An 8,540-nucleotide genomic window follows, 5' to 3' on the forward strand; every position below is an offset into this window, starting at 1 on the left:
CTCATCAGTTTTCAAAGTTTCTTACAGATCCTAATACACTTGGACACATGCACACAAACACAAGCCTCCACGTGTCTGGGTAAAAAAGATAAAGAATTCAAATGAAGAATGAAAAATAGCATGAATTCTGAAAAGTGAAAATAGATTAAGATGTTCTTAAAATATGATTATCCTCCAAAGTGTGCTGACACAAATTTTCAATAATTTTTGATGTCTACTTTCAGTTTCTAAATTAGTTCTTTCCAAATCATGCCACTATGCTCCTGCTTGGTGAATTTCTGTAATGCTCAGTTGGCCTACCTTAATGATGGTGAGACAGATTGACAACAGTGACACAAATCAGTAATCTTTTGCTGATATCAACCAGATAGCGAGTCTGCAGAGCAGTGAGCTTTCATAAACGGTTGCAGTGATCTCCATAGGGACTTTGTATATTTGATTCTGGCTTTTACTGAAAAACGTGTTGGTCATAATGAAATGTCCTTTCTCTTCAATGAATTCTTTTTCTTCAAGGTTTTAATAAGACATTTATACTACATTCTATTAACAAATTATTATCATTATAGTATAACTTCTATTAACACTTTTTGGAACATGGATAATATTTTGATCTCTAATGAAGATAAGCATTATTTTTTTATCCTTAGTCTTTTAAAGTTCATCTGCTACATAAGATGATCACATCATGTTCACTTCCCTTTTATTTCCCTGTGTGAGCTTTATTGCAAGATACACAAGGTATTGTTTTGCTCATAGACAAAGATATAATGACTAACCCTGTATCTGTGCAGCTACAGTGTTGAAATGTACAGATAATAAACACAGAGGCATTTTGCTTTGCCTCATATTTAGACAATATAGAGATTGCAACAGACAACACCTGCACAGATTATCAACAAATTCCAAGTCCATGTGATGAAGTTTTGGATTTGCCTTTTGTCAAACCTTGATTTAAGAGAAAACAAAAGCCCAGGCTAATTCCCCACCTGGTATAAACTGATGCAGCTCCACTGAATTTGGCTGACACCAGCTGAGAATGTAATCTTGTGTTTGCTCACTGGAAACTAAATCAAATATCTTATCCAGGTTAAGCTGGGTTAAAATGACTGCATCCATTCTGACCTGAACAACCAAAGGTGTCTCTTCCAACTACAGAAGATTTTGTCTAAATTGAGTTGAAGCAATTTGTTTCCCAGAGGTCCCAGCTCACAGCTGGGAGTGCTGTGACATGGCTGGATCAGCAACTGGTTGCAATTTTGAGATTAATTCAACATAATTTAGGAAGTGATGTTTCTGTTGTTTGAAAGTAAGTTGGACAAAACTCATATAACTTTTTCATTTGATTACCCTGCTAATTTTGAATCTACGTTAACTGAAAACCAGTTTCTCTAGCATAAATATGGAGCCCACATTAAAAAGACCAAATCTTGCCTGATTTGAAGGTTGCCTGTCTTCACTCACAGGATATGACTATGGGAAAATAGAAAAACTCCCTAAAAACTTCAATATTAGAGAGTTTCATATGGAAGAGAAAAAACAGAATTATTCTGAAACAGGTTTAAAAATTACCATCACCACTACCCCACCACCCCCCCAATTTCTATTTGTTTTCATTATATATTAATTTTTATCAGCCAAGGGTTAACTTAATTGCTGTAAGTTACACATGCCAACTGTAAGAGCCTTGGAAATGAGCCTGAATACAGTAGTAATCAGAGGATATGAATATCCTCTGTGGCATTAACCTCCACTGCTACTTGCTACTGCTATTAAATCTATCTGATTGGTGATTGCAAAGAGAATTTTTCCAAAACATCATAATTTTCTTACAGATATCCAGAAACAAGCTATAGAGGAGGAAGTTTTTCTGCTGCTTTACAGACACAGGCCATTGCCCTTTCTCTCTGGACACAATATTCTTCCATGGAATAAGTGGAGAGAAAGGTAAGAGGGAAGGTAACAGATAGGTTAAGGAGGTGATCATCCTATTTTCAGAGAGGACAGTCAGAGACTCTCATTAGGCCTTAAAACTTGGAGCAAAACATGAGTGGGTGTCCACACTGAAAAAGTGATAATATCTTAAAATATTTTTAATTTATTATTGATACTCATAGGTAATCAACCTACAATTTCTTCTGGATAATCCAGAAATAAATGTCTTGCCACATATGTTGCCAATACCTGGCACATAATGAATCTTTATGATAGAAAATTTAAATATAAGTTCTCACTAATATAAAACAATTTTCATCAGCAGAAGAGCTAGCATTAGATATTGTTTCTTCCTCTGTTATTTTGCTTAAAGGCTACTTGCACATTCCAGATAAAATGAAGGCAGCTTTTAAAGGGTTTCAGTGGATACCCATGTGATCTTTCTACAAAGTCAAAATTAGGTATATGATCATTTGTCCACTGGAATATAGGAAAGACTTTGGAAATTGAATGCTATGAAAGCTATGCATGAAGGCTATATGAAGGCTATGAATTTATTGCTGCTCCTCAATATTAAGAAAAAAAGTTATGATCATAAAGAAGAGGCAAAACATTACATTTAAAAATGTGTGTTTGATCGGATTAAGAGTTCCTTTTTATTTGGCATAGTAAAAAGTAAGAGACCAAAATGTATACTTTTATGCTAGAATTGTAAGGAAATAAACTTCTATGATATCACAGGTTGCACAAAATCTATAATATTATTGGTTATTTTATGAGCGAGCACTACATTTATCATAGCAAATTGCAGTTTACTAACCATTTCCCTATTCAGTTTCATAATGTAACATTTTTCCAAGCAATTTTAATCCACTGGGCATCCCTGCTTGGGTTTATTTGTCCATTAGGTAACACGTTGACTCCTGCCAGCCCACAGGCTTGCCTGGAACCACTCATGTTTGTTAACCCTGGGCCTTTGGTTGTTTAAAACCTCTTTAGCTTTGTGTTGTTTGGAAGTTCAGCATGAGCTGACCTATTCTAAATCAGCTAAGCAAACAGGAACAAATTTGACACTTCCCTTAAGAAAAAGAATTAGCAATGAAACCAAAAGCCACCTACTAGATACTATACTGTTATGTAATATGCAGCAATTATGTAAATATGAACCTCAACATTTGACATTTCTATGAGGTAATACCTTATAGTGCACACAGTCCTATTCACCACCTCAGAACCATGCTGAGGCACAGTGTATTCAGCATAAACAGTGGTATAAGAGCTCAGACATACTGCCAGCTGCCAAAACTTACAGAACCAGAATTAGGTTTTTTTAAAACTTCAATAATATATGATATAACCTTATTGTTTAATAGTCACAAGCAAAAGAAAAACAATTGAAATTCTCAGTGGGCGTTTTATTCAGCAACAGAAAAAAATGCAGAAAAACGTGGGCTGAGGGAGATGTGCCCAAAAGAGGATCTTCTAGGGCTGCCTCAACATTTTACTGAGCCAGAACTGGAAAATTGCCCTTACAGAAGGCTCTCCAGCAAAGGTATGTTGTTTCATTAATACATGCAACATGTTTCCAAACAATACTGTGTTATATTACAGCGCATCAGCACTTATGTTATATAACATTTTATATAAACATCATAAGCCAGATATGTTCCCCAATAATTTGCAGTCCATAATAATAATAAATGTAGTAGAAAGCACTTCATTCTCCTGCCTGAGTAATACATAAGGTCTTTGAGAGATTTTTGGACTCTCTCTGTTCCTTCCAAATTGCTGTTTACTTTTCTGTCTTTCCTTTTATCTGCAAATCCCTTCCCTTCCCTTTCCTGGTGCCATGCATTGGCCACAACATTCCTCTTGCCTCTCTCTGCTACAGTTCCCACTGACTGCATTGTTCATTTCTAGTTTTTCTTAATATCAGTGCCCTCATTTCCTGCCTTTCCTCTGCCTGGCAACAGACCCCCACCTTTACCACTGTTGATCTAATTACTTTTTCTAGATTGGCATTTAGTGGAAATATTCATGTCTTTAGCAGGATCGATTACCAGCACACCTCAGAGAGCAGTGCTACTGCTTGAGGGGAGAACAATTAGTAGCTTATATAAATAGACAACTTCTGAAATGATTAAAGTGATATGTAAAACTGTCACACTAAGTGAATGCTCTAAAGGCCATTGTTCCTAAAAAAAGAAAAAAAAGGAAAAAAGAAAAAAACACCAACCCCAAACCCAAAACCCCAACAGAAAGTACTTAGTATTAGCAAAACTGATACTGAAGCTCAAGAACTAAGCAGATTTACTGATTTACAGATTATGTTGTAGTAACTATGTATTGCTTGGTTCTTCTCATTTGGCTTGATTCTTATTTTTGTTGTTGAAGGAGTAAAATGCCCTTTTCACGATGATTTGGAGTGGAACCATTTGGAGGAAATCCCCAAGTGGGACAATGATTCATCAGTGGTGAGTCAGTCAGGATTTGTCCCTTGAATGTCCCTTGAAGTCAGCACTAGCCCAGTGCCAGGCAGATGGTTTGTGTGGTAAAAAGCCAAGCTGCAGTCCCAAACTCTTCAAGCAATTAAAGAAGCCAAAGCAATTTTTGTAAGAACAAGGATTTCACTATGCTCCAGCCACGTTTTGTCATTGTCCTGTTTTCATGTTTTTCCAAGATCTTTATTTCAATAAAACATAGGGGTTTTTGTAAAGGACAAAATTATTAAGAGGTTTTAAATGTTCTTTTCCTCAAAGCTGGATGTAAGCAGCTGAAAAGCATGGTGACTCTTGGTGGCTGAATTAAATGTTTAGTATTCTCATTTGGGCTCTGTTTCCACTGACTATCAGAGACATCCATGGATGAAGTGGCATCCATTTAGTACATGAGAGAGGATCTGCAAACAGCAAAATATGTCAGTCCCTGTGACAGGAATCACGTTGAGATGGTGAGGCATTTTTATGGAGAAAATAGGTCACTGCAGTGTATTTTGATAAAAAATCTCACAGTTTGTAAAACAATGTCTGCACATAGTTTCCAGTGAGTTCAGTAGAAATGGAAGACCTTCTTCCCCCATTAACCTGGCTAACCCAGCTTTATATTCAATATGTGGGGCTGCCTCTAGGAAGAAAACTCATTGTTCAGAGGCAAAATATCTGTTTATTTCTTGTGTGCCAATTCATCACAAATAATTTTAAGCCTGCTTCAAGAGTGCAAGAGACAAAATTTTCCAGCATCTTGTTCCCAAAACATGAATTAAATTTCCTGGATCTGGTGCTCTGTGAAAGCTGTCATATATATGACATGTGAAGAACACATATCTAGACCACTGAATAACTAAACAACATCAATAACACCTGTCCTCTCTTTTATCTCCTTAAGTTTAGGTGGCTTTTTCGTCTTCTAATTGCAAAAATATTTTGAATGCACATGCATATAGCCAAGAAGAAATTTAAGCCAGAAACTTGTACATGAATTATTCACCTAGGCTCTCCCCTTTGTCAAAATGACCAAAGTTGTACATGAAGTCTTGGCCAGTTCTTGCAAAACCTTTATTACACTGCTAAACCGTGGGGCTTTCACACACCAGGTTATATTTTCCTCAGTTGCTACCATCTGGGACAAAGCTGGAATAAGAAAGCAGGAGTTGTGAGACACCAGTAAGTGTCAATGCTAATGTTACTCAGCAAGTCAGCTACTTCTAGCCCTAGCCAGATCTTGTTCAAGCACAGTCAGTAGATCTATACTATTGTCATGCATTCATGGTGGGAAGAGTGAGCTTGCTTGAGGGAGAGATAGTGGGGATAGGGAATCCTGTGTGCAGAGGGCTGGGTGAGCACTGAGGCTGGGGAACATTGAGCCATAATTTCAAATGGCTTGTAGAAACTATGCTTTTGCCTGACAATTTCAGGGAAAACAAACCCTTTACAATATAGACAGGCGTCCCTGAGAGGAGCAATAAATTCCTACCTATCTTGGCAAGTTATGCCAAGAATCACATTTATGGTAATAATTTATTCCATAAAATTGGTTTTAAGAATTTTTTCATGGACAGAAGGATGCAGGTTCTGCATCCAAGTGCCCTTCTAAATGTTGATTGAGAGGTTACTTCCAAAGGATTTTTAAAGGTCACTCATCTCTTGGCATGCTGCTCCCAGTTCCACTTTCTGGCTGGTTATGCCTGGGGCTACTCTGATTTATTTTGGAGGACTTGAAGTGGAGGCCAAGATGAATGTGCCATAGGAGCGCTGAAGTCACTTGAAAGTACTCATAAGCACTTGTCTGGCTCCATGGGAGCCTTAGCATGAGTGCAGCTATCCACAGGCTAATTGCAGTCTCCCTGGGGCTGTGAAGTACTGGCCTAACCTCTCTTGTATACACCAATTTAAATATATGCTGGACTGAAGTCCTTGCCTGCAACACGGAAGATTTTTATTACATTGTTGTCTTGTTTGGCTCTCCAAGTGCCTGATGCATCTGGTTGGAAATCATGGTGTTAACTTTTAAGGGATAAGAGTTTTATTTCTTTCTTGTGCTCATAAGAAACTCAGTATAGAAATTCTGTTCCTTATATGGCTTTAGATAATCGAATGACGTGCTTTTAAATAATTGGAGTAATTTAATTCCTTGTATGAAATCCAGGTCAAGCCTGTGTCATTGCAGTTTCCCTTTTCACAATTACTTATAATACTGCTTTATTTCCTTCTATGCTAGAATGAGGCTTATAAAAATATAAAGGGTTTTCTGTGTTGGTTGGAAGTAAGATGGAGAAAAGAAAGTAAAATTCATGGATTGTTGTTTATCTACATATTTCAATGCTTGATGTTTTTCCATGAGTGCTCCATGTGAAATTATGAAGAAGCAACAATTTTTAATTTAAGTATTGAAGGATAGAGAAAGACTTATTATGAAAAGGAAACTGCAGTCCCAAATCTGATACATTTCCAAGTTCCAAACCCAAGTATTTCTCCACATATTTTTTGCTGTTGATTATGGTCTATTACAGTCATGTTGGTACCTACCACAGTATGTGACCAGAGCTTGAGAAGCTCTGTATATCTACATGTTTGTGTTCTTCAGGGTATGACTGCAATGGAGTTCAAAGGGATATCATCACTTCATATAGTCATACTTAAGTTGATTTTAAATTGTCTAAGTCAAGGTTAGAGAGTGTTATACATGACCTGGGTAAATGACAAGGTTACATAACTCTTCTGAGCTGCTGTTGGGAAGCTACAGTCAACATCTTATCTGAATAGTGTAATGAAGAGGTAGAGAAGTTTTCCTGGTAAAGGACTGAATTACTTCCCAACAACTTTTATGGACCATAAAATACTATACATCTTAAAGTCATGAGGCCACAGATGATATGAAGGGAAGTCACAGGCTTTATTCGGTTCCCAACCTAGAAGTGCCCTCCAGCTTTGAAGTTTCCTGCTTGAAAAATCCCTTCGTGCTAAAAGCTTTGACTCAATGTATGTATAAATGCTACAAACCAAAATCAGCACCTCCCCAAAAGGAGAGAAGGGTACAAAACAAGCATAAAAGTAATGTATATGATATTACTGATTTCAACGCATTAAAAAGACAGTCACTAAACTCAGGTACCCTGAATCTCATACCTGCTGCCTGTGTGTGCAGGAAGGGAGTTTAATGATAGCCAGGAGTGATTTCTCTGGAGTGGTTTATTTATGGAATTTCAGATAAAGTACCCCAAGGTATAGTGTTAATTCTGAACTGAAAAGGAACATAAGGTATCCCACTACTGAACAAACACAGTACCAATGGAGAAAGTTTGTAATTAAAGGTCAAGAGTCAAAGTCATATGTTGGCCTCCCAAAGCTTTGTTGTGTTATCTTGACAAGCTGCCAGTACATATGGCCAAGTGTCCGTGAGTACACTCACAGAGCATTTCCGAAATGCATCACGGTGTCTCTGGAATGTTGCTGTTATCCTGGCAGTCTCCACATACTTTCCTGGAGCAGATGTATATCTGCACCTGTTTGCCCTCCCTGTTCGTTCCCTTTGCTGCTTCAAAGGAACTTGATCTTCTCAAGAGACTCTTTGCTGTGCCTCTGTGTCCTCATGCAGCTCCCTGTGGGTGTCATGGCAGAGAGCTGCTCTGCTCTCCTGAATGTGGCCAAATGGGCTTGAGGTGCAAAGCCAGGGTGTCTCCTTATGAAACATGGGTGCTGTCACGTGGGAATGGGCTTCACCATGATTAGGAGCCAAACTCTCGTGTCAGCTCATCACTTATCAGCAGACTTTGCATTCCTACTGTTTTCTCTCCTTTTTTTGCTCAGTTTCACAGGTGACCTGCCTTCTTCTTGAGTATTTTAACGTTGTTCTCACAAATAGGAGTTATCCAGAGTGAGCACGTGCAACCTATTGTGCAAAAATCCCAGGATGCTCCTTGCTTGACAGGTAGCCTGATACTTCAAGAGGGACAGTGCAAGTAAATGTGTTAGCAGAGACAGAGCACCCCAAGGAAATGAAAATACAAGCTGTTAGGACCACTTGATATGGGATGAAGTTGATCAAAAGAACTGATTTGACATATTCACTGGGTCCTGGTGAAGTGGTGCAATGTCACACAAAACCCAGCA

The 8,540-nt window shown here is 38.0% G+C and overlaps 1 long non-coding RNA gene across 1 annotated transcript; it reads left to right on the forward strand.

The window, feature by feature from the left end:
* Window positions 1-3,176: 3,176 nt before the first annotated feature.
* Window positions 3,177-4,528, forward strand: LOC146443252 (uncharacterized). Its single transcript, XR_014855983.1, has 3 exons — window positions 3,177-3,256; window positions 3,362-3,484; window positions 4,327-4,528. It is a non-coding gene; the product is annotated as an uncharacterized LOC146443252 (long non-coding RNA).
* The last annotated feature ends 4,012 nt before the right edge of the window (window positions 4,529-8,540 follow it).

This window comes from Lichenostomus cassidix, chromosome 1Aa (assembly GCF_008360975.1).
Source record: "Lichenostomus cassidix isolate B80296 chromosome 1Aa, HeHo_3.0, whole genome shotgun sequence".
Classification (NCBI taxonomy): domain Eukaryota; kingdom Metazoa; phylum Chordata; class Aves; order Passeriformes; family Meliphagidae; genus Lichenostomus; species Lichenostomus cassidix.